The sequence below is a fragment of the Triticum urartu genome, chromosome 3A, assembly GCF_056163025.1.
Source record: "Triticum urartu cultivar PI428250 chromosome 3A, HENAU_Tu73, whole genome shotgun sequence".
Taxonomy (NCBI): Eukaryota; Viridiplantae; Streptophyta; class Magnoliopsida; order Poales; family Poaceae; genus Triticum; species Triticum urartu.
The window spans coordinates 589,123,428-589,151,349 of record NC_141875.1 but is presented as its reverse complement, the minus strand read 5'-3'; positions in this window follow the sequence as shown (position 1 = coordinate 589,151,349).

Genomic DNA, 27,922 nt, shown 5'->3' with positions numbered 1-27,922 from the left:
GCAGTCTCATGAACTCCGTAATGACTGGTGTTGTCTCGTAAACCTTGTTCACTGGGTCCCAATGGTGCCGGGCCCTGAGGACGTCACGCTCCTGCGGGACGGTGAAATCCGCCAAGGGGTCTGGGATGCCAAGACTCGCGGCTTCCGCGTCCTCCTTGGCCCATTTGGACCTCTTTCCGCCGTAACCACGGCTTCCGAGGTGGTGGCTCCCAATGTTCCTCTCTTGAAGCCCCTTCATGTACTGAGACTTTTTTTGGCAGTTTCGGCCTCGCAAGCCTCCTTGAATATTTGAAACTGCTCTTTCGTGATTGTCGGATTATCCTTTACAATCTCGGAGTAGGGTTCCTTCTTGTCAATGATCTTTGCTTTCAGTCGATTTTTCCAGGCGGCCAACGTGTTGCTAAACTTCGTCATGGCGTGTTTGTTTATCTTCTTCATTGCCGGGTCCTCATCTGGATCTTCATAATCCTTCTCATTTCGGCCCGGGAACAAGAATATCTGGTGAAACTTCTTTAGGAGGGAGCTCCTCATATTTTCTATCTTCGGTAGTTTCTCATCGTTGATGGTGGCGGTTGTCCATACGATGCAGCCTATTTGATTGCCGTAGCATCGACGCGCTTCCTCGGGCGCCTTTGGCTCAAAATTGCCATAGTCCACCTCCGTGACCACCAGTCTAGTAGTCTTGAGTTTGTTAGGAAGCCGTTGCCTCTTTGCTTTCTGTTCTACACCGGCTCCGCTCCCCGAGGCAGCGCCGGTCTCAGTCTCAGCGCCGGTCTCAATGCCGGTCTGAGTCTCAGCGCCGATCTCAGTCTCAGCACCGGTCTTAGTCTCAGCGCCGGTCTCGATGCCGGTCTGAGTCTCAGCGCCGGTCTCAGTCTCAGCACCGGTCTGCGTGTCGGTCTCAGTCCCCGATGCCACCAGTTGATCGTCGGCAAGGCTAAAAAATTCGTCTGTCGCCCAGTAGACGTCGTCGCAATCACCAGAACCCTGTCCTTCATCGTTGCTAGCCATGTTTCCTACGATTAAACCTAGTAAATTAATTCTAGACCTAATAAAATGAATAATGACATACAAAAGGCCTATGTTTTGTAGGAACGTTGACTCCTTCCTGGTGCGGCAAATCCTGGGCACTTGATATGTCCTACTTTGTAGCACAAGTCATGCCGAAATTCACGGAAAATTTCGGCATGACCTTTGCTAAAAAGTGGACAAATCGAGAACCCGAAATTTGCCAGAACGGAAATGAATCAACATTCCGGCAAAACATATATAGGCCACTCAGCTTCATTCAAACAACAAAGCCACTTGGGCACAAACAATATGACCACTTCAATGAAAAGATATAATCAACAATAAAAGTCTAGGAAGGGATCATCTTTAAAATAAAACTTGCCTAAATAACCTAGATAATTAACCTAATTAAACTAGTTAACCCGACTAGTTCTCTGTCAAAGCCCTAACTAAATTTTTGCACTAACCTAGGTAATTAACCTAATTAAACTAGTTAACCTAACTACTTCTCTCTCAAAGCCCTAACTAAATTTTTGCCCTAACCTAGATAATTAACATAATTAAACTAGCTAACCTATGCATGAGAGAGGGGGGGGGGTGGGGGCTTACAGAGGATGGCTCTGGTGGTGGCGAGGGAGGCAGGGGCGTCTCCGGTGACGGCGAGGGAGGATCCGGTGGCGTCGACGGCGGCTCCGGTGGCGTTGATGAGGCCGCGCGGCTCCGTGGCGTTGGGGGCGGCTCCAGTGACGTCGACGGCGCACGGCTCTGGTGGCTCCGGGGGCGTCGACGTCGGCAGGAGACGGCGGCGAAGTGGGGCGACGGCGAATCGGGGAGACGGAGGCAGGGTGGGTCGAGAGATTTGGGGGGCAAGTGGTGGCCGGGGGGGCGGTTTTTTGGTTCAGTCAAAACTAGCGGTAGCGCGTTTTGCAGAACGCGCTATAGCTAAGGTAGCTATAGCGCTTTTTCCAAAACGCGCTACTGCTATACATATGTAATTTTCTCTCTTTTTTATTTCCTTTTCTGTTTCTATAGCGGGGGTCCTGGAAACGCGTTGTAGCTGCGTTAGCTACAACGCCTCTTACTAACACACGCTACAGCTAAGCCTTTATCTGTTTTTTCACGTTTTCATTTATTTTGCTTTACATTTTATTTATTTTCTTTCTCCTTTTTCTGTTTCTTTCATTTTCATTTACTTTTCTATTTGTTTTTCATTTTATTTTATTTCCATTAGCAGTAGCGCTGTTACAGGGAAACACGCTCCTACTCATGCCCTAGCGCTAGCGCGCTTCCTGCAAGGCCGCTACTGCTATGCGTAGCCCATCGTTCCAGCAATGGGAATATTAGTAGTAGCGCTTTTACGGGCACACGTGCTACTGCTAGGATCGTATCTGCAGCGCATTTTAGTCTGAACCGCTACTGCTATCTAGCACTAGCACCCTTTTTTAACCCGTGTTGTTGCTAAATTTCTGTGTATAAGGTTTTCCCTAGTAGTGAAACCTCGACAGCAAATAGGAAGGCGAGCTCGTCGATTTCCTCCATGAGAATCGGGACATCTTTGCATGGTCCCTCAAAGACATGCTGGGTGTCCCGACGGATTTCGCCGAGCACAAGTTACATGTCCGACCTGATGCCAAAGCAGTCAGGCAGCCCTTGCGCCGCCTGTCAGAAGAGAAGAGAAGAGTCCTTGGAGAAGAGATAGCCTGACTGCTAGCAGCCGGCTTCATCATGGAGGTGTTCTTTCCAGAATGGCTGGCCAACCCAGTCCTTGTGCTGAAGAAAAACAAGCAATGGCGTATGTGTATTGATTACACCAGTCTCAACAAAGCATGCTCCAAGGACCCGTTCGCTTTGCCAAGAATCGACCAAGTGAGACTCCACAGCCGGATGCGAGCTGTTGAGATTTTTGGATGCATATTCAGGATATCACCAGATCAAGCTGAACCTGGCCAACAGACTGAAGACCGCCTTCATCACACCATTTGGAGCCTTCTGCTACTTGACCATGACGTTTGGCTTGAGGAATGCCGGCGCCATGTTTCAACGTTGCATGCAGAAGTGCCTCCTCAAGCAACTCGGCAGAAACGCCCATGTTTACGTGGACGATGTGGTGTGAAGACGGAGAAGCGTGGAACGCTGCTAGAAGACCTCAAAGAGACCTTTGAGAACCTACGCCGGTTTCAAATCAAGCTCAACCCAGAGAAATGCGTCTTTGGAGTACCAGCCGGCCAGCTTCTTGGGTTCCTGGTCTCAGAACGCGGCATAGAGTGCAACCCTGTGAAGATCAAGGCCATCCAGAGGATGGAAGTACCCACCCGACTGCTAGATGTGCAGAAGTTCACTCACTGTTGGCATCCATCAGCCGATTCATCAGTCGGCTAGGCGAGAAGGCTCTTCCCCTCTACCAGCTCATGAAGAAGACCACCTTTTTCGAGTGGAACGATAAGGCAGACGAAGCTTTCCTCCAACTCAAAAAGATGTTGACTACTCCACCTGTTCTAGAGGCTCTGACTCCTAAGGAGCCTATGCTCCTCTACATCGCCGCCACCAGCCGAGTGGTCAGAACAGTCATCGTGGTAGAGCGCAAGGAGGAAGGCAAGGCACTACCAGTCCAGAGACCGGTATATTATTTGAGTGAAGTGTTGTCGACCTCCAAGCAAAACTACCCCCACTACCAGAAGATGTGCTACGGCGCGCACTTTGCCGCCAAGAGATTGAAGCCGTATTTTCAAGAGCACCCAATCACTATGGTCTGGACAGCTCCACTGCCGAGATTATTGGAAGCCGAGATTCTTCGGGTCGAGTGGCCAAATGGGCCATAGATTTAGCCCCCTACACCATCTACTACCAGCCTCGCACCGCCATCAAGTCACAAGCGCTGACCGACTTCCTCATCGACTGGGCCGAGACCCAGTACCTGCCGCCAGTGCCCGACTCCACCCATTGGAGGATGCATTTTGATGGTTCCAAGATGCGCACCGGTTTGGGAGCCGGCATCGTCCTCACCTCTCCCAAAGACGACAAGCTCAAATATGTGCTGCAAATCCATTTTGCCGCCTCCAACAACATCGCCGAATACGAGGCACTCATTCACGAGCTCCGGCTTGCCAAAGAGCTCGGCATTCGTCGGATCCTGTGCTATGGTGACTCTGACTTGGTGGTCCAGCAGTCGTCAGGTGACTGGGACGCCAAAGATGCAAACATGGCGAGCTACCGCTTCCTCGTACAGCAGCTCAGTGGATATTTTGAAGGGTGCGAGTTTCTCCATGTGCCAAGAAACGACAACGAGCAAGCATATGCCCTGGCACGAATCGGCTCCACCCGCCAAGCAATACCAACCGTTCCAAGACACATCAGCCGGCTTCTGCACTCAAGACTATTCCCATTGCCTGGCCCTTTGTTGTCTGGGGCCTGGACATGGTGGGACCATTCAAAACAGCGCGAGGCGGCATGACTCATCTGCTTGTCGCGGTGGACAAGTTCACCAAGTGGATAGAAGCAAAACCAATCAAGAAGTTGAATGGTCCGACTGCTGTGACTTTCATCTCTGACATCACCGTCCGGTACGGCATACCGCACAACATCATCATCCGACAATGGGACAAACTTTGCCAAAAGCGCCTTGGCTCGTTTCTGCGCGACGCAGGGCATCCGACTGGACTTAGCATTCGTTGCCCATCTGCAGTCAAACGGCCAGGTGGAGCGAGCAAACGGCCTCATCTTGTCCGGCATCAAGCCTCGACTGGTCAAGCCTTTGGAACGGTCGGCCGGCAGCTGGCTCGACGAGCTGCCGGCCGTCCTCTGGAGTCTGCGTACAACTCTGAACAATGTTGGGGAACGTTGCAGAAAACAAAAATTTTCCTACTCGTTTCACCAAGATCATCTAGGAGTTCATCTAGCAACGAGTCATCGGATGCATCTACATACCTTTGTAGATGGCGCACGGAAGCGTTCAAAAGAACGGTGATGATGTAGTCGTACTCGACGTGATCCAAATCACCGATGACCAGCGCCGAACGGACGGCACCTCCGCGTTCAACACACGTACGGGACGGGAGACGTCTCCTCCTTCTTGATCCAGCAAGGGGGGAGGAGAGGTTGATGAAGACCCAGCAGCACGACGGGGTGGTGGTGGATGCAGGGCGTCACAGAAGCAGGGCTTCGCCAAGACTACGAGGGAGAGACGTAACGGGGGGAGATGGAGGCGCCAGGGGCTGGTGTGAAATCCCTCCTCTCCCCCCCACTATATATAGGGGTGCCATGGGGGGGCGCCGGCCCTAGTAGATGAGATCTACTAGGGGGGGCGGCGGCCAAGGGGAGGTTTCCCTCCCCCCCAAGGCACCTAGGGGTGCCTTCCACCACATGGACTCTTCCATGGTGGAAACCCTAGGCGCATGGGCCTATAGGGGCTGGCGCCCCAGCCCACTATGGGCTGGGTTCCCTCCTATTTCAGCCCATGGGGCCCTCCGGGATAGGTGGCCCCACCCGGTGGACCCCCGGGACCCTTCCGGTGGTCCCGGTACAATACCGATAACCCCGAAACTTGTCCCGATGCCCGAAACAGCACTTCCTATATATAATTCTTTACCTCCGGACCATTCCGGAACTCCTCGTGACGTCCGGGATCTCATCCGGGACTCCGAACAACATTCGGGTTACTGCATATACACATCTTCACAACCCTAGCGTCACCGAACCTTAAGTGTGTAGACCCTACGGGTTCGGGAGACAAGCAGACATGACCGAGACGACTCTCCAGTCAATAACCAACAGCGGGATCTGGATACCCATGTTGGCTCCCACATGCTCCACGATGATCTCATCGGATGAACCACGATGTCGAGGATTCAATCAACCCCGTACGCAATTCCCTTTGTCAATCGATATGTTACTTGCCCGAGACTCGATCGTCGGTATCCCAATACCTCGTTCAATCTCGTTACCGGCAAGTCACTTTACTCGTACCGCAATGCATGATCCCGTGACCAGACACTTGGTCACTTTGAGCTCATTATGATGATGCATTACCGAGTGGGCCCAGCGATACCTCTCCGTCATACGGAGTGACAAATCCCAGTCTTGATCCATGTCAACCCAACAGACACTTTCGGAGATACCCGTAGTCTACCTTTATAGTCACCCAGTTACGTTGTGACGTTTGGTATACCCAAAGCACTCCTACGGTATCCGGGAGTTACACGATCTCATGGTCTAAGGAAAAGATACTTTGACATTGGAAAACTCTAGCAAACGAACTATACGATCTTGTGCTATGTTTAGGATTGGGTCTTGTCCATCACATCATTCTCCTAATGATGTGATCTCGTTATCAATGACATCCAATGTCCATAGTCAGGAAACCATGACTATCTGTTGATCAACGAGCTAGTCAACTAGAGGCTTACTAGGGACATGTTGGTGTCTGTTATTCACTCATGTATTACGATTTCCGGATAACACAATTATAGCATGAATAAAGACAATTATCATGAACAAGGAAATATAATAATAATGCTTTTATTATTGCCTCTAGGGCATATTTCCAACAGTCTCCCACTTGCACTAGAGTCAATAATCTAGTTACATTGTGATGAATCGAACACCCATGGAATTCTGGTGTTGATAATGTTTTGCTCTAGGGAGAGGTTTAGTCAACGGATCTGCTACATTCAGGTCCGTGTGCACTTTACAAATTTCTATGTCTCCATCTTGAACATTTTCACGAATGGAGTTGAAGCGACGCTTGATGTGCCTTGTCTTCTTGTGAAACCTGGGCTCCTTGGCAAGAGCAATAGCTCCAGTGTTGTCACAGAAGAGCTTGATCGGCCCCGACGCATTGGGTATGACTCCTAGGTCGGTGATGAACTCCTTCACCCATATTGCTTCATGTGCTGCCTCCGAGGCTGCCATGTATTCCGCTTCACATGTAGATCCCGCCACGACGCTTTGCTTGCAACTGCACCAGCTCACTGCCCCACCATTCAAAATATACACGTATCCGGTTTGTGATTTAGAGTCATCCAGATCTGTGTCGAAGCTAGCGTCGACGTAACCCTTTACGACGAGCTCTTCGTCACCTCCATAAACGAGAAACATTTCCTTAGTCCTTTTCAGGTACTTCAGGATATTCTTGACCGCTGTCCAGTGTTCCTTGCCGGGATTACTTTGGTACCTTCCTACCAAACTTACGGCAAGGTTTACATCAGGTCTGGTACACAGCATGGCATACATAATAGAACCTATGGCTGAGGCATAGGGGATGACACTCATCTCTTCTATTTCTTCTGCCGTGGTCGGACATTGAGCTGAGCTCAATTTCATACCTTGCAACACAGGCAAGAACCCCTTCTTAGACTGATCCATATTGAACTTCTTCAATATCTTATCAAGGTATGTGCTTTGTGAAAGACCTATGAGGCGTCTCGATCTATCTCTATAGATTTTGATGCCTAATATATAAGCAGCTTCTCCAAGGTCCTTCATTGAAAAACTTTTATTCAAGTAGGCCTTGATGCTGTCCAAGAGTTCTATATCATTTCCCATCAAAAGTATGTCATCTACATATAGTATGAGAAATGCTACAGAGCTCCCACTCACTTTCTTGTAAACGCAGGCTTCTCCATAAGTCTGCGTGAACCCAAACGCTTTGATCATCTCATCAAAGCGAATGTTCCAACTCCGAGATGCTTGCACCAGCCCATAAATCGAGCGTTGGAGCTTGCACACCTTGTCAGCATTCTTAGGATCGATAAAACCTTCCGGCTGCATCATATACAATTCTTCCTTAAGGAAACCATTAAGGAATGCCGTTTTGACGTCCATTTGCCATATCTCATAATCGTAGAATGCGGCAATTGCTAACATGATTCGGACGGACTTCAGCTTCGCTACCGGTGAGAAAGTCTCATCGTAGTCAACCCCTTGAACTTGTCGATAACTCTTAGCGACAAGTCGAGCTTTATAGATGGTCACATTACCATCCGCGTCTGTCTTCTTCTTAAAGATCCATTTATTTTCTATGGCTCGCCGTTCAACGGGCAAGTCAGTCAAAGTCCATACTTCGTTTTCATACATGGATCCTATCTCGGATTTCATGGCTTCCAGCCATTTTTCGGAATCCGGCCCCGCCATCGCTTCTTCATAGTTCGAAGGTTCACCGTTGTTTAACAACATGATTTCCCAGACAGGGTTGCCGTACCACTCTGGTGTGGAACGTGCCCTTGTGGACCTTCGAATTTTAGTAGGAGCTTGATCAGAAGTATCTTGATCATTATCATTAACTTCCTCTCTAGTCGGTGCTGGCACCTCAGGAACATTTTCTTGAGTTGCGCCATTTTCCGGTTCAAGAGGTAATACTTCATCAAGCTCTACTTTTCTCCCACTTACTTCTTTCGAGAGAAACTCTTTCTCTAGAAAGGACCCATTCTTGGCAACAAAGATCTTGCCTTCGGATCTGAGGTAGAAGGTATACCCAATAGTTTCTTTAGGGTATCCTATGAAGACGCATTTTTCCGACTTGGGTTCGAGCTTCTCAGGTTGAAGTTTCTTCACATAAGCATCGCATCCCCAAACTTTTAGAAACGACAGCTTAGGTTTCTTCCCAAACCATAATTCATACGGTGTCGTCTCAACGGATTTCGACGGAGCCCTATTTAAAGTGAATGTGGAAGTCTCTAAAGCATAGCCCCAAAAAGATAGCGGTAAATCAGTAAGAGACATCATAGACCGCACCATATCCAATAGAGTGCGATTACGACGTTCGGACACACCGTTACGTTGAGGTGTTCCAGGCGGCGTGAGTTGTGAAACTATTCCACATTTTCTTAAGTGCGTGCCAAACTCGTGACTCAAGTATTCTCCTCCACGATCTGATCGTAGAAACTTGATTTTCCTGTCACGTTGATTTTCAACCTCACTCTGAAATTCCTTGAACTTTTCAAAGGTTTCAGACTTGTGTTTCATTAAGTAGATATACCCATACCTACTTAAATCATCAGTGAGGGTGAGAACATAACGATAGCCACCGCGAGCCTCAACACTCATTGGACCGCACACATCAGTATGTATGATTTCCAATAAGTCGGTTGCTCGCTCCATTGTTCCTGAGAACGGAGTCTTGGTCATTTTACCCATAAGGCATGGTTCGCATGTGTCAAATGATTCATAATCAAGAGACTCTAAAAGTCCATCTGCATGGAGCTTCTTCATGCGTTTGACACCTATGTGACCAAGGCGGCAGTGCCACAAGTATGTGGGACTATCATTATCAACCTTACTTCTTTTGGTACTCACATTATGAACATGTGTAGCATCACGTTCGAGATTCATAAAGAATAAACCACTCACCATAGGAGCATGACCATAAAACATATCTCTCATAAAAATGGAACAACCATTATTCTGAGATTTAAAAGAGTAGCCATCTCGAATTAAACGAGATCCCGATACAATGTTCATGCTCAAAGCTGGCACTAAATAACAATTATTAAGGTTTAAAACTAATCCCGAAGGGAGATGCAGAGGCACCGTGCCGACGGCGATCACATTGACCTTGGAACCATTCCTGACGCGCATCGTCACCTCGTCCTTTGCCAGTTTCCGCTTATTCCGCAGCCCCTGCTTTGAGTTACAAATGTGAGCAACTGCACCGGTATCAAATACCCAGGAGCTACTACGGGCACTAGTAAGGTACACATCAATTACATGTATATCACATATACCTTTTGTTTTGCCGGCCTTCTTATCCGCTAAGTACTTAGGGCAGTTTCGCTTCCAGTGACCGCTTCCCTTGCAATAAAAGCACTCAGTCTCGGGCTTGGGTCCATTCTTTGGCTTCTTCCCGGCAGCTTGCTTGCCAGGCGCGGCAACCTCCTTGCCGTCCTTCTTGAAGTTCTTTTTACCCTTGCCTTTCTTGAACTTAGTGGTTTTATTGACCATCAACACTTGATGTTCCTTCTTGACTTCTACCTCCGCTGATTTCAGCATAGAGAACAACTCAGGAATGGTCTTTTGCATCCCCTGCATGTTGAAGTTCATCACAAAGCTCTTGTAGCTTGGTGGAAGCGACTGGAGGATTCTGTCAATGACCGCATCATCCGGGAGATTAACTCCCAGCTGAGACAAGCGGTTATGTAACCCAGACATAGTGAGTATGTGCTCACTGACAGAACTATTTTCCTCCATTTTACAGCTGAAGAACTTATCGGAGACTTCATATCTCTCGATCCGGGCATGAGCTTGAAAAACCATTTTCAGCTCTTCGAACATCTCGTATGCTCCATGTCTCTCAAAACGTTTTTGGAGCCCCGGCTCTAAGCTGTAAAGCATGCCGCACTGAACGAGGGAGTAGTCGTCAACACGTGTCTGCCAAGCGTTCATAACGTCTTGGTTCTGTGGGACGGGAGCTTCACCTAGCGGTGCTTGTAGGACATAATCTTTCTTGGCAGCTATGAGGATGATCCTCAGGTTCCGGACCCAGTCCGTATAGTTGCTGCCATCGTCTTTCAGCTTGGTTTTCTCTAGGAACGCGTTGAAGTTGAGGACTACGTTGGCCATTTGATCTACAAGACATATTGCAAAGATTTTAGACTAAGTTCATGATAATTAAGTTCATCTAATCAAATTATTAATGAACTCCCACTTAGATTAGACATCCCTCTAGTCTTCTAAGTATTACATGATCCGAGTTAACTAGACCGTGTCCGATCATCACGTGAGACGGACTAGTCAACGTCGGTGAACATCTTCATGTTGATCGTATCTTCTATATGACTCATGCTCGACCTTTCGGTCTCCTGTGTTCCGAGGCCATGTCTGTACATGCTAGGCTCGTCAAGTCAACCTAAGTGTTTGCATGTGTAAATCTGTCTTACACCCGTTGTATGTGAACGTCTGAATAAAACACCTGATCATCACGTGGTGTTTTGAAATAGCGAACTGTCGCAACGGTGCACAGTTAGGGGAAACACTTCTTGAAATTATTATGAGGGATCATCTTATTTACTACCGTCGTTCTAAGTAAACAAGATGCAAAACATGATAAACATCTCATGTAATCAAATAATAAACGTGACATGATATGGCCAATATCACATAGCTCCTTTGATCTCCATCTTGGGGCTCCATGATCATCTTGTCACCGGCTTGACACCATGATCTCCATCATCATGATCTCCATCATCGTGTCTCCATGAAGTTGCTCGCCAACTATTACTTCTACTACTATGGCTAACGCGTTTAGCAATAAAGTAAAGTAATTTACATGGCGATTCTCGATGACACGCAGGTCATATAAAAGAATAAAGACAACTCCTATGGCTCCTGCCGGTTGTCATACTCATCGACATGCAAGTCGTGATTTCTATTACAATAGCATGAACATCTCATACATCACATATAGATCATTCATCATTCACCACAACTTTGGCCATATCATATCACAACCCACTTGTGCAAAAAACAAGTTAGACGTCTTCTAATTGTTGTTGCAAGTTTTACGTGGCTGAATTAGGGTTCTAGCAAGAACGTCTTCTTACCTACGTTAAAGCCACAACGTGATTTGTCAACTTCTATTTACCCTTCATAAGGACCCTGTTCATCGAATCCGCTCCAACTAAAGTGGGAGAGACAGACACCCGCCAGCCACCTTATGCAACTAGTGCATGTTAGTCGGTGGAACCGGTCTCACGTAAGCGTACGTGTAAGGTTGGTCCGGGCCGCTTCATCCCACAATACCGCTGAAGCAAGAAAAGACTAGTAACGGCAAGAAAGTTGACAAATCTACGCCCACAACTAATTGTGTTCTACTCGCGCAAGAAGAACTACGCATAGACCTAGCTCATGATGCCACTGTTGGGGAACGTTGCAGAAAACAAAAATTTTCCTACTCGTTTCACCAAGATCATCTAGGAGTTCATCTAGCAACGAGTCATCGGATGCATCTACATACCTTTGTAGATGGCGCACGGAAGCGTTCAAAAGAACGGTGATGATGTAGTCATACTCGACGTGATCCAAATCACCGATGACCAGCGCCGAACGAACGGCACCTCCGCGTTCAAGACACGTACGGGACGGGAGACGTCTCCTCCTTCTTGATCCAGCAAGGGGGGAGGAGAGGTTGATGAAGACCCAGCAGCACGACGGGGTGGTGGTGGATGCAGGGTCACAGAAGCAGGGCTTCGCCAAGACTACGAGGGAGAGACGTAACGGGGGGAGATGGAGGCGCCAGGGGCTGGTGTGAAATCCCTCCTCTCCCCCCCACTATATATAGGGGTGCCATGGGGGGGGCGCCGGCCCTAGTAGATGAGATCTACCAGGGGGGCGGCGGCCAAGGGGAGGTTTCCCTCCCCCCCAAGGCACCTAGGGGTGCCTTCCACCACATGGACTCTTCCATGGTGGAAACCCTAGGCGCATGGGCCTATAGGGGCTGGCGCCCCAGCCCACTATGGGCTGGGTTCCCTCCTATTTCAGCCCATGGGGCCCTCCGGGATAGGTGGCCCCACCCGGTGGACCCCCGGGACCCTTCCGGTGGTCCCGGTACAATACCGATAACCCCGAAACTTGTCCCGATGCCCGAAACAGCACTTCCTATATATAATTCTTTACCTCCGGACCATTCCGGAACTCCTCGTGACGTCCGGGATCTCATCCGGGACTCCGAACAACATTCGGGTTACTGCATATACACATCTTCACAACCCTAGCGTCACCGAACCTTAAGTGTGTAGACCCTACGGGTTCGGGAGACAAGCAGACATGACCGAGACGACTCTCCAGTCAATAACCAACAGCGGGATCTGGATACCCATGTTGGCTCCCACATGCTCCACGATGATCTCATCGGATGAACCACGATGTCGAGGATTCAATCAACCCCGTACGCAATTCCCTTTGTCAATCGATATGTTACTTGCCCGAGACTCGATCGTCGGTATCCCAATACCTCGTTCAATCTCGTTACCGGCAAGTCACTTTACTCGTACCGCAATGCATGATCCCGTGACCAGACACTTGGTCACTTTGAGCTCATTATGATGATGCATTACCGAGTGGGCCCAGCGATACCTCTCCGTCATACGGAGTGACAAATCCCAGTCTTGATCCATGTCAACCCAACAGACACTTTCGGAGATACCCGTAGTCTACCTTTATAGTCACCCAGTTACGTTGTGACGTTTGGTATACCCAAAGCACTCCTACGGTATCCGGGAGTTACACGATCTCATGGTCTAAGGAAAAGATACTTTGACATTGGAAAACTCTAGCAAACGAACTATACGATCTTGTACTATGTTTAGGATTGGGTCTTGTCCATCACATCATTCTCCTAATGATGTGATCTCGTTATCAATGACATCCAATGTCCATAGTCAGGAAACCATGACTATCTGTTGATCAACGAGCTAGTCAACTAGAGGCTTACTAGGGACATGTTGGTGTCTGTTATTCACTCATGTATTACGATTTCCGGATAACACAATTATAGCATGAATAAAGACAATTATCATGAACAAGGAAATATAATAATAATGCTTTTATTATTGCCTCTAGGGCATATTTCCAACAGATCTGATGTTTCCCTCCGAAGCCAAGGCCGCGGGGAGGGAGGAGGAGCACCACACAACAGCAACGCTTCCAAGAAAGAGCACGATGCCCACGAACGTCGCCGTCGCCCGATTCGGCAAAGGCCGGACATAGGATTTCTCCCGGAGATGCTCAACCACCACCTGCCCGCATCAACGCAACCAACAAAACAATCCTGCCAAGGCCAACCTCGCACTGGTCGTGGGATCCCACGACCCACCACACCCAGACGCGCGCACCACCCCCCAGCGCGTACAAGTCAACTGGCTTTACGCCTTTCTTCCTCGTCTACGGTGCCGAAGCCGTCATCCCAACGGACATAGAATTCGACTCCCCTCGAGTCACCATGTACACCGAAGAGGAGGCAGAAGAAGCACGACAAGACGGCGTCGATCTGCTGGAAGAGGGCCGGCTGCTGGCACTCAGCCGGTCCAACATCTACCAGCAAAGCCTACGCCGTTACTACAACCGGAAGGTCAAGCCGAGATCTTTCCAAGTAGGAGACCTTGTGCTCCGGCTGATCCAGCGAACAGCCGGCCATCACAAGCTCTCAGCGCCTTGGGAAGGCCCCTTCATCATCAGCAAAGTGTTGGGCAACGACTCCTACTACCTGATCGACGCTTAGAAGCCTCAAGCACGCAAGAGAGACGACTCCGGCAAGGAGACGGAGCGGCCATGGAATGCAAATCTCCTCCGAAGATTTTACAGTTAAATGCAGTATGTACCATGCTACCTTTTGTACTAAAGTACGAAGACTCTGGGTCCCTCGAGAAGAGCTCGGGGACTGCCCTCTTTTATCTATACAATAAGAATTATGCCTATGAGTATGTAATTTTTTGTTATGCCGCCTGGCACCAGATTCGACTAGTCGGCCCGGGGACTTGCCGTCTTGTACTATGCAATGCTTCCTGCAGCCGGACAAGTAATGTGTGGCACTTAAGCCGTCTCCTGCCAGAAGCCACAGCTCGCAGAGCGACTGCATGGTGGGCAGGAGCAAGGTAGAAAGGGTGCCCACATGAAAAATGGCTAAGGACACAAAGCATGTGCATAGTCTAAGCCGGCTTCCCGCCTTTTACGACCGACTGTTGAGCAGCCGGCCCGCCGTTTTCTATTCAACTCGCTAAAGAGCTCTAAACGGCTAAGTACTTGCCTTCCCAAAAGTAGCTAAGTACTTGACCCAGCAACAGTCCGCAGAGCGGCTGTTTGGCTGGCAAGACGGAAACCAAGGGAAGGCAGCAAAGGAAAAAGCCAAAGAGCAATAAGCGAGAAAAGATAGAACTCGGAATAATATTTACATAGTAAATGCCCTTGGCCGATCTTCAACTAAAGTTCAAGATACACCCCACAGGTGGAATTGTGCAAAAAATAACAAGTTCATCGAGACTGACAGGCAGGTGAAGTAAAAGATAAAATGGCGGCCTAGGAAGCGGCAGAAGGGCTCAGAGGATCGGAGGAGTCGGCGGTGCCAGTTGCCGGAGCGACCGGCTGGTCGGTCTCCGCTTGGTCGCCGCCGGCGGCGGCTAGCTCAGTTGGGCGCGGCTCGTTGCTGGAGGCACGGTCGAGCTGAGGCTGGCTGTCCACTCCGACCTCTGGCGCCTCCTCTTCGCCTCCGTCCTTCGCCTCGCCTTCTTCCTCGCCGCTGGAGTCGATCACCTATGCCGAGTCTTCGCCGTCTTCCGGATTCACCCCGAACCATTCCGGCGGCACCTTGGTGCCATCTTCAACCCGCTCCGGGACGAAGACGCTGGTGTCGGTGTACTCGGCGATTGACGCCGCGCGCTTGACGAGATCATCTTCCACGGCCGCCAACTCCTCCTGAGCCTCCAGCTGGAACGTGGCTAGCTGGGCCAGACTCAGCCCAGGGTACCACGCCTTGATGAAGTCCAAGGCCCGGCGCGCTCCATCCCGGGCCGAAGAGCCCTTCCAGGCCTTAAGACGGCCAGCCGCTACCTCCAGCCAGTCGACAGACCGACTGGGAGTACGCGGTGCCGGCATGTCTGGCCACAGGGCGGCGATCGCCTGGGCGCCGACACGCTAAAGCCAGCGCAACATCCGGTGGGCCGGCCGAAGGCGGGCCTCGATGGTCAGTATCTGCTCATTAAGGGTCCGGGGGGCGTTGGCGGCGATCTGCGCACCGTCGGCTCTCCGTCCTTCACGATCAGCCTCGATGGCCTGGTTGGCGGCGTTCGAGTGGCCGGGGAAGAAGTCTCTGAGACAGAAGCGAAGAACAAAATTAAAGGCTAGAAGCCGGCTTGACCAATAGCTGGTAGCTTAAGGAAGAAAATCAAAAGAGGGGAGGCTCACCATCGACGATATCCTCGATCTCGTGGAAGCCGGAAGTCAGTATCGCCTCCTTATCAGTCCAGGAGGAGCGTTCGTCCGCAAACTCAGCAAGAAGGAAGGTCTCCCTGTCCTTCGCCTCCTTCCGGGTCTTCTGGAGGAGCTCCTTCTGCTCTGCCAGTTGCGTGGCCAGCCGGTTGCGCTCTTCAGCCAGCTTGCCGCACTCCTCCTCCTTAGCGCACAACGCGGTGCTGGCTTCGCCCAGCTGCTGCTGCAAGGTGGTGTTGGCTTCTGCGGAAGAAAAAAGAAAGCAAGGTGTTAGTCGCCAAACAGAAAAAAGAATAGTGGCCGGGGAGATCCGGCCCGACTGCTCAGCAGTCGGCCTGAATCTCGGGGACTACAGCCCGCGGGTGCACCAACGCGCCCCCGCAGAGAAAGAAGAGGACTTACTCTGGCTTTCCGACAAGTCGGCGTTCCGCTGAGCCAGCTCCTGGACGTTGGAGTTGAAGGCGGTCACACGAAGATTGTGGTAGTCCTGTGACAAAAATTTCGGATAAATGTTAGTGCTTGGAACTCGCCGATTAGAGTTCCGAGAAGCCTGCTCAGCAGCCGACCCGGAACTCGGGGACTACACCCAGTGGGTGCACTGGCGCGCCCCCACCAAGAATCACAAGAAACAGAAACAAGGAAGAAGGAAACGTACCCGGATGGCCTCTCGCGACGCCAGATGCGCCTTGTTGTAGTTCCTGATGGCTTCGCCCTCGGCTCGGATCTTGGCTTGGACGTCCAAAAGCGCCCGGTTCAACGGGCCCATCCCGCCTCCCCGCACCCATCCAGTGGGCGCGGCGCTCGTCGCCTCGGTGTCGGGGATCGAGGAGCTCACGGCGCCAGTCTCCAGCGGGCGTGGCACCGAGGCCGCCTTCGCAAGACGGCGGCGCGTCGGTGTGCTGACCTCGAGAGCCAGGCCCGTCGCCACCTCGTCTTCAGTTGGCGGCACCGGCGGGTCTGCCGGCTGCCCGCCTGTCATGCTCCCGGACGGCGGCGGTGGCGGCACAATTACGTCCGGCGTGACGGTGTCGTCGCCGTCCCTCTCCATGATCGGGTTCTCGTCGCCGACTTCCCCAGTCTGCGCCGTGAACTCTGGTGGTGGCGGCGCAGAGTTCAAAGGGACGAAGAACACCGCCGACTGGCGGTGTGCGGCTTCTTCAGCACGCTTCTTCTCTGCGTCGGCGGCCTCGGCTTTCGCCAGCTTCTTCAGGGCGGCGGCCTCCGCCTTGTCGGCTTCCGCCTTCTTCAGACGGGCGGCTTCCCGCTCCTCGCGCGCCTCCCGCGTGTTCCGCTCCGTCGCCTCCCGGAGATCGGCGGCCGGATCTATCCACCGGGTGGTGGAGGAGGTCTCTGTCGACTTCATGACGGAGCCGGCGGCCGACTTCTCGAGAGAGAGCGGGGCCCTAAAGTCAAGAATGTAAAGCAAAGGAATTTCAGACAAAGTCAACGAAGAAAAATTGAAGGCTCAAAGGAAGGTGGCACTTACGCAGAAACCGGTTGCGGCGTCTTCACCTCCTTGCGGAAGCGGTTGGCCTTCGCCTAGTCCCGCTTGGTCGCTGCGGCCGAGCCGTTGGGCTTCTTCGGCCAACTGCCGAACAAGCTCGGCGCGGCCTTACGTTTCTTTGCGGCGCCTTGGGTGTCCGGCGCAGCAGAGGAGCTCGCGCCTGGCTGGCCGGCTCCTGGCTGCTGGCGCGGGGCGACTTCCCCCACGTCGTCATCAGGCCAATCCTCGAAGCTGGCTGCGAGCCTCGGGGCGCCCGCTTCGCCGCCTCCTCCCTCGGCGTCGTCCTCCAAGGCCGCCGCCCCCAAGTCTGGGTCGTCAACGTCGCTCTCCACCCGGTCGGGGAGGAATTCGCGGTTCGGCCCCGCGGTGCCGGCTGCTGGCTGGAGGAGGGGGCTCTGTTCAAAGGCCGACTGGTCAGGCTGGACAAGATGGACTCGGCAACAAAGAATCAGAGAAAGAAGAAAAAGAAGACAACTTACAAGAGGCGGAGGGTTGGCGCGTGAGTACGGCTCCTTGCCGAACCGCCACTCTTCCGTGAGCTCGCAGTTCGTAAGATAGTTCACCATGTAGGCTACCTCTTCGTGAGGCATCTCCTTGGTGCACAGCCGACTCGGGTCCCGATGCCCGCTCATCCGGCAAATCATGTGGGCATGGCTCTGGAGCGGGAGCACTCGGTGCGCCAGGAAGGCGGCCAGCAAATCAGGCCCGGTCAGGCCCTCCGACTGCGTCAGCACTAGGAGTCGCGCGATGACGGAGGCTCTAGCAGGCGTCAGCGTCCTGGCCCGGTACGACCAGTTGGGCTGCCTTCCAGCTGGAGGGCCGGCTGCATAAGCCGGCAAGTTGACCCAGTCACCCTCCGCGAAGACGCTCTTCACGTAGAAGTACGACCGCTGCCACAACTTCACCGACTTTATCAGCGTGATGGGGGGAAACAGGTTGTTGGCCCCCGACCTCCGCACCACGATGAACGCGCCGCACTGGGCCGGCACGCCTGCGACGTGGGTGCCGAGCTTGGAGTAGAAAAACTCCCCCCAGAGCTCGATGATGGGGAGGACGCCGAGAAAGCCTTCGCACAAGGTGACAAAGGCGGATAGTAGCACCACCGTGTTGGGGGTGAGGTGGTGTGGCTGGAGACCGTAGAATTCAAGAAAGGAGCGGAAGAAGCCGCTCGCCGGCAAGCCGAGGCCGCGCAGGCAGTGCGAGCGGAAGACGACCCGCTCGCCCTCCTCCGGCGCCGGCGAAATTTTCCTCCTCGGCGCAAGGCGGACCCTCACATGGTCCTCGTTAGGGAGCTGCCGCGTCTGGCGGAGGAAGCTGATGTGGTCATCATGGACCTCGGAGCCATCCCATGCTCCGGAGCGCACCTCGGGGGGGCGTGGCGGTGGAGGAGGAGCTCATCGGGAACGAATCATCGAGGCGCTCAGCGTGGCTTTGGGCGCAGCGGCGAGAGGAAGAAGAAAGAGTAAGTGGTGAGGAGGAGGGGCGCGCGTGCGCTGCCGCTCCCCCTCCTCCACCTACTTATAGGCCCATGGGCTGCGAAGCCGAGGGGGTGGTCGCGGGATTAACTGTGCCCACTACCCCACGCCCCACGATTTATCGCACAAGTTACTCTTCACGGGAATCTCAACCGCCCGCCGCAGCCGTAGCGGATCCGCTCGCTTGCCAAGGCGTGGTAGTGGCGGGCCCCGCCCGCAGGCGCGTCCCGTCGCGCGCGTGGGTGGGCGGACTGGCCCGGTCGCTCGTCGCTTCGTGACAAGCCCGAAGCGGGCGGCGACCTGGAAGCCTAGCTAGCACGCCACCTTGATCCCGCCAAGGCATTCGAAAATTTTAGACAAGTCAGATTGGCGAGTCCAACTCCTACCAGTCGGCCCGGCAAAAGTCGAACAAGGTTCCGCCACAAGCACTCGGAGAAAGAAACTGCTGAGGCCCTCGGCTGATCATCCGCGGTGCCTCACCAGCTTCGGGGACTACTGTCGGAGTAATGGGCCACGGGTAGGCTAACCCGAGGCCAAGAACCTTTCAAGACATCGGGGCAGACTGCGCCCCTCGAGATGCCAAGGTGAAGAGCCGTCTTCTGGGGGCCGGCTGGAGGAGCAGCCAGCTGCCCGTATACGGCCGAGTCCTAGAGGCAACGCCAAGACGGGCTGACTCCTGCTCGGCGGCTTCCAGAGAAGTCGGCCCCGAGGAGTCGGCCCACGGCACCAGCGAAGCCCATACCCTCATCAAGAGGGACGGGACTGAGAATGGCTACAGTGTAGCCCATCCCCTCCCCCTTTCCAGGGGCTGGCGTGGCCACAGTACGCTGTACGGCGGAGATCTCCGCCCGGCGCAGCACTGTTGCCATGCCATCCCTGACATCATCACAGGCAGGCGGAGTCCTGCTCCCACGACGGCCTGTCGGTACGGACCAAGGACGACGGGCCCCCCAGTCAGTGAGAGCCCGGAAGACGGCGGCGATCCCACCAGTCGGACCCGAGGGAGGTCGGCCCCCAGGAGTCGGCCCGCCCCCTTCTCGGGACCCACTCGCCATTAACCAGACGAGACGCGGAGTGGCTACGGTAATCGCCCGCCAGGCGGGGGAGCTGTAGCCACAACCCCATGACCAAGCCTGCGTCATTAGAGACGCGACAATAGTGATCCATAGCCGGCAGGACCCGCAAGCGACGGGGGCGGCCTGTCGGCTCCGTACCAGACCAGTCGGCGGGGCCCACTCGATGGCGGGCCCCAGCAGTCGGCGGGGAAGCCGGCGACCTGAGAGACTGATAGCCGGGCCCTACACCCGGTTGGATTACCATTGTACCCCTGGGGGTAGGCCTATATAAACCCCCCAGGGCACCCATGCAAAGGGTTCCGACCCTGTTAGAATTAGACCAGATCATAGAGGAAGGAGAGAGCTAGCCCTGCCTTCTCCTACCTCCAGCATACAACTCAAGGAGCGCCTTTGTATTCACTTGTTCCTTAGTGATCATGCGGAGACCCCGCAGAGCAGGACTAGGGGTGTTGTCTCCTAGGAGAGCCCCGAACCTGGGTAAAGTACGCCGGCGTTCGTGTCTACGCCTCATCCCGCTTCCGGGCACCGGCGACGTTCTATTCGCTCCCACCATGATAAGCCATCTTTTGGCATATGTCCCACCCAACCCCCGACAATCAATTTTACCTTTTACATTTGTGCGCTTAATTTGGACTCATATGTTTGGCATATTCACTATATTTGCTAGCGCCCACTCGTGTAAGATATTTGCATCAACTTAACGAGACCAACCACGTGATCCCATCTCTCTCTCCAGAATAAAAGTACTCCAATGAAGTTCACCGCAAGTTCACTTTTTTACTGATTACAATGAAAGTGAGATATTGTATTTATTGCAATAAACTTCATATTTCATTGATTCGTTTTTTACTGGTTTCACTTTTTTTATTTTTTCCGTAAAACATATATCTATAATTTTATTTGTACTATGATCTCATTTATTTAAAATAGCTCACAAATCACATACTTCACTCACTTTGAAATGTTTCATAAACCACACATGTCTCCCATCTAAAATATGTGAAATGAATGAAATATGTCACATATTTAAATTCACTTCACTTCAATTTTCTCACTTAGGTCAATAACAACACCGTATTTCGGAGATTTGTGGAGCGTATATTTCACGACATGCATTTTTCAATATTGACTATTTAATATATTTTTGAAACATATATTCCAATAGGATACGTTTCAGTAAAAACCATTGAAATATATGTCACCTGCCTACTTCATCACCATTTTCCAATTTCAACAACAATATTAAAGCATGCCACTCTCAACAACAATTTCACCTTTTCGGTTACGTGAGAATTTGACTGAAATCGTTGTTAATACTAAAACATGCTAAGTGGAACATGCCATTGTTAGCAATAATTTCACCTTTTCACATATCAAATACATTTCAATATCATAAAAGTGAAATACAGATGAAAAATTTCATGATAAAAACTATCAACGTGCCACTGAAATATGCATTTAACATATCGCACAACCATTCACACAATTTCAATTTCAAATATGAGTATTTTAATTGCCGGTTTAAAAAAACACTTGTTTCATTTAGCAATTGGAGTTTTCCACCTATTTGACTTGACAATTTGACACAATTAATTTCCACCATCACTGCTTCACATTCTCACACAAACACAGTACCATATACCACAAAATCATTATCAATATCAATTTCTTTGTGAATTTCACACAATCCACCACTGCATCAGACAATTTGGATACTGCACAAATGTCAAATTGACTTTATTCCACTCCACACATTATCAATAACAATGTTTTCATGAATTTCACATAATCACACTAACACGAGAGGCGTGGTCGGAGAGGAGCTCCACATGCTGGTCGTCGTCACTTGACACTGTGAAATAATCAATAACATATGGATGTGTGCATCAATTGATGCTTTAAAAAAAAGGTGCTGAGGCTGGAGGTGTTATCCTAGTTTTTGTGAGAGAATCAATATTCTACCTGGGAGCACTTATGTCATCGATCATACATTGATTAGTCTAGTGAGTAGCATGGAGCTCTCATGGCAGACCGTACAGGGCCAAAGAAAATGTCCAATCATCCGGATTGTGGACCCTATGAACTTGCGTTTATAGCGTGCCGGTTGGGCCCTTGCGTGTCAACTTGGCCAGGACGAAGGTCAATGCGATCGACGTCCTACCAGCTGCCGCCGGTGGCTCCCGGCGCGGCGATTCATACCCTCGAGAGGCCAAGGAACCTCTGCCATACAAGCACACAAGCAGTACATGAGTATAGAATCACACACGCGGACGCACCTGTCGCTCGCGCCATAATGGTGCACCGGTGAGACGCCGACGAGTGAGTGAGTGAGCCAGCGAGGTGACTCGTAAGCCGCCCCAGTGCCGCGCTCCTCGCCTGACTATTCCACGCGCGCGCGTCCATCGGTCGGCCAGTACACTACTCGCCGGCTACTCAATCACCCTCCCGTTGGAGGAGCCGCGACGCATATGGACCAGGAGAGAAAACACATACGGATCCATTGAATTCCTCGATCGCGCCACCATGAGGCTGACCTGATGGGGTGGTACGATGTAAGGTCCTGTTCGTCGTTGGGTGCTTGAGCGTCGGAGCGCTGCCAGGGCGTACCTACCGCTGCGGAGATGGCCGCGCTCCGGCGTTGAAAACTGCCACGTTCCCGTGCAAACGCGTCGGCTGAGACGATGGCGAGGGCACAGATCTCTCTCGGCATCGGTCAGACGAAAAGCGCGGGACACCAGGTAATTATCCTTGAGTCGACCCCTGGATCGGCGCCTTTCTACCGGGCTCGGAAAGGAACCACGTTTTTTCTTTCAGAGGAATGAGGCAATTGGGGTTTCATCCCTCCTGCCGGCGCCGCCGCAGGTCTAACTCGTCTCATGTGGCCGTAGTCACGTAGGCACAGAGAATCTCATCCCTTACTGGGGGGAGGGCTTCTGCTATGTTTTTAGGTGTCTTTTTGTTTTCGTTTGTGGTTTATGTCTTGCTCAGTAAGATGAGACAACGGCAGCTCCCTGAAGATGAAATAAGATTCTTCTTGTCTAGCCCGTGTCCCGGCGATGTGTTTAGCACCGTCGAAAGACGTGTGCAGATGTGTCTCCGGTCGCACGATTCGGTCCGTGTTTATCTTCAGTGGATATACTTGGATCTGGTCTTCATTCGTCCGCGTCCGTGTGTCTACAAATTGAATAGTTTAAATCTACACTTCACCGACGATGTTTGTTGTTCTGATGCGTTGGTTATATGAGGCCTTAGTACGACGAATTTTTGATTGTCTACTACAATACGGCGGAGGACCTTCGCTTACTTCAGTTCTTGTAGTGGTCGCTATCTGTTCTATGGACGTAGATGTACTTTTTTTTAACTTTTAGTGTTCTTTGTATTGACATGACTATTAATAAATAAATCAGAAGTCCCCTCCCTTAAAAAAATGACCCTAATATCTAGCTTTTTTGAGTGGGCTCTAATATCTAGCGATCAGCCACCACGGTGGAGGGTCGATCAAACAAATTTGCCCAGAGGCTCAGTTTACTGTTTTAATATTTTTAAATGCCATGAACAAAAAACATAATTTTATAATGAAAAAACATAGAAAACATAAAAAGTATAATTGCCAAGGATATGAAAATATGGAAAAAATGCCATGCTACTTTATAGAAATGCCATGTTAATTTCTAAATTTACAAATGGTATGATTAAAAACACGTGTTGTCTGGTCCATTTTTTATGAATTCTGCTATGGAGATGTTTCACTGTGATTTTTTTTTCATGTTTTGGAGAAGATTTTTTCTTTATTTTTTCCAAAGACCAAAAAAATGCCATGCTTTAATTTTGTTTGCTTTATTGGTACATTGTGCAAAAAATTATAAAAATGTTATGTCAGTGAAATAAAATAAAATTTTCATGCCAATACAAAATTTGCCATCCTCTTAATAGTAAAACTAGCATCTTGTTAATAATAAAAATGTCATGCAACAATAATAAAATTGTTAGGCACTCAATAATAAAAATGTTAGCCTGTTAATAGTAAAACTGCCATGTTATTAATACATTTCAAAGAGCTGACATGACGTTGGCCTTGCATCAGGAGCCGTGCAACGGCTGGGAAGGCATTCGCGAGGGTTGCGCTCCGACGAACGCTCGCCAGGTAACATTTTCGTAAAAAAGAAACACGTTGGTAACAGTAATATCGTTCAAGTGCAACCAGTAGACTGTACCTAGAGAGATGAATAAAAAATTACAAGCCGCTCGTGCGCAAATGAGGTCAAATTAGATCGAATCGTTTTCATGATTTGCTCGGGCCTTTTCAAATTAAGACTTGCAACCAGCAGAGTAGTACTGCAAAATGCAAATGCATATAGAACGAACTTCGAGTAATCGGTGCACGCCGGCAACCAGCCAACCGCACGGCATCAACAGTATATTGACCGGTGTACTGTATTATGTACGGCGAGCCCAAAGGAAGTGAATTCGTAATAGTGTTGGGTCACATTATCTCCTTCAATTTTTTAAGGAAGATCTTACATCCCGTCGATAATCATGACGACCAAGACAATCATCGTAAGTCCCGCGAATGCGATTTGCGATATTGTCCAGTGCAACTGCTTCTGATTCCACTTGGACGCGTGCAGTGCATGCTGGCAAATCTGGCGATCGATCAAAGCAGGCAAATCTTAGCTTTTTTGCTTCTCCTTTGTCGAGGTTGCTTCTCCCTTCAGATTCTACTCGCCGTGCTGGGGTGCGCCGTGCAGTTGAATACCCATCAGTTTCGTCGAAAGAATTCGTACTCTCTCCATCCCGAATTACTCCGCTCTAGATACGAAGGGACATCAAAGAAGGGGGGCGACGATATTGTCCAGAAAACCCGGATTCATACTCTCTCCACCAAAGGAGGAGGGGAATTAGAGATTTTCAAAAATACTTTGGATAAAATGAATTAACCGAAGACATAAAGGCTTCTCCGATCGTTGTGCATCAAAACACCGTTAAACGTTCGGACGGTATGGTCCGGACACTTTTTTTGATCCAACGCCATGCATCAAACGTCGGTGGACCAGTCCGGATGTTTGAGATCTCATAATTGAAGGGGAATTGGTAGGAGGTTCGCAGGAGTCCAGACGTCCATTGTGTAGGCGCCTGATTGAGCGGTTCCACCCAAAAACCTTTTCGCACGTCCCGCGCCAGAAGCCTCGCCGCGTATCCACTGTCACTCAGAGCGGATGTGAACGGGCGGCCGCCTACTAGCATTCATGCCGGTCATACCAAAGTGTTGATGTTCTCCGCTTTCAGACCAATTAAGCGGACTGCGACACTTACGGTCGTAAAGAACCTCGAAGGGAGCCATACTAAGATTCACCTAAAAGCTGTTTTTTTGCGGGGGATCTGAAAGCTATTGTTGTAGGAGAAATCAGCAAAAGGAAGACCGTCTTCCCATTTCATACCTAATAAGATGACACAAGCTCTGAGCATATCTTCCAAAATTTGATTGAACCTTTCAACGTGACCACCTGCCTTAGGATGGTGATCTGTGCTAAAAAGGAGTTTACTTCCCATGGCTTTCTGGAAAGTGTCCTAGAACTCAGAGGTGAAGATGCTCCCAGATCGCAACTTATCTCATAAGGAACGTTGTGTAGAGAGACGATCCTGGAAGTGTAAAGTTCTACCAGTTGACTATCAGATATGTTCTCTTTGTCCAGAAGAAAGTGAGCCACTTAGATAAGTGATCAGTTACCACAAAGATTGCATCATCGTCCTTGCGGGACTTTGAAAGCTGGTAACGAAGTCCATCTCGATCTTATCCCACTTCCACTCGAGAATTCTGAGAGGTTGAAGAGTACCAGCTGGACGTTTGGTGTTCAGCTTTGACACAATGACATATATCACACTCAGAAACAAACTAGTTATCTTGTGCTTCATCCTGGTCTACCAATATGTTTGCTTCAAATCTTGGTGCATGTTGGTGCTACCAGGGTGGATAGAAAGTGGAGTATCATGAGTATCGAGTGACTTCGAGATTAGCAAGATAACCCTGGGGAACAAATTTCAAGGTTGAACTTTCAGAATTCTTCGCAAATCGCAAAGAGAAGGATTATGTTGTTGAAGCATGAGGTTATTGTAATAAACTTTGTGACTGAGAGCGTCGACTATTACATTTGCCTTGCTCGGAGCATAGGAAATACCAATATCAAAATATGTGATGGTTTCCATCCAGCGCCTTTGACTCGTAAACCGCCCCAATGCTATGCTCATCGGCTGACTATTCCGCGCTCGCGCGTCCATCGATCGGCCAGTACCCTACTTGCCGGCTACTCATCCACCCTCCCCTTGGAGAAGCCGGCGACACCCGTGGTCCATAGTATTAATAGACAGATTGCAAAATGAATCCAATCAGTATCAATTTCATTGATGATCAATCCTTATATACAACGGGAGGGGGCGCGAGCGAAGGGACGCGTCCACTCGATGGGGAGCGAGGAAACCGTCATGACGCTTGCCGGATTGGCAACGCACTTCAGTTATACAAGGGAGGATTATCTCATTAATTACAATATTAATTAAATCCTAACACCCCCCTAATCCTCTCTTGTCCTTCTGACTGATCATCCTTGAAATAATCTCCTCCATAAACTCTGTAGGAAAAATATGAGGAGATATGCCTAATATGCCATGAAAAACTCCTTCCAAAAATCCAGTGGGAAAATAAGGAGAAAACGTCATATCGCAATGCTTGTATTACTATTGCCTCATTAAAAACCTTTTATGAGAAACCATCCAGAAAAAACTCATAAAGGAAAAGAGTGCAATATCTAAGATCCAAAGATCTTCAACAGGTTATCATATGGGAGTACACTCCCCCTGAATTTTGCAAAACACAAAGTCATCCCATACCAGTTCCATTAATATGATATTCGGGATTATCACTTGACTTTGTTTGCAAATTATCTTCCACCTCTTTTTAACTTTTGGGGACGAAGATACTTTCAGAGCCATACACATTCTAGTGTTTCTCTTTATAACCTGTCTGCATCTGCATAATACAAACAAAACATTATCTTCATAGATAATAGTGGGTGGTTCCTACCAACCAATCCCACTTGAACTTTCAACAAAGTTTATCATTCCGTGAAGTCACATACATTCATGTGATGCTTCATACAAATCAATGATTTCAGAATGACTAGTGGATGTAGCCACTAAAATATGTCTTCTCGACTTCCAAGAGAAGGTCACACCTTAATTCGAGGAGACAAAAACGAGTCTGTGATCTAGGATTATGGGGATTTAATATATAACCAGCATCACAATATCCAACCATGGTCATATCTTGATTTTTTTTCTCATAGAACAAACCAAGATCTATGGTGTCCAGAAGATATCTAAAAATATTCTTCACACCAACCCAACGCCTTTTAATTAGTGATGCATTGTATCTAGCTAATAAATTTACTGCTAATGAAATGCCAGGCCTGGTGCAGTTTGCTAGATACACGTGTGCTCTCATTGCACCACGATATGGAAACTCAAGTCCAAATATCTCTTCATCACTGCCATTAGGCCTTAATGGGTCCTTATCTCTAGTAATCCAGAGATCTCAAAACCATAGTTCTTTAATGGATATGACTTATCCATGTTGAACTCTCAACAATCTTTTGGATACATGTAGACTGGTGAATAAGTATTCCTGAAGGAATATACTCAAGTTCCAAACTCAAGCAAAGTTTGGTCTCAACCAAATCTTACATCTTACACTCCGTCTTAAGATGATATGATTGTATCATGTATCTCTTGTGTAGTTCCAATGATATTCAGATTACCAACATACACATAAATTGTACAAATCCTTCTTTGGACTTCTTGATGAGTATACATGAGCAACTATCATTGTTTGAGTAATCCTTCTAACAAAGGAACTCACTCAGTCGGTTATACCACATCATTGCCAACTACTT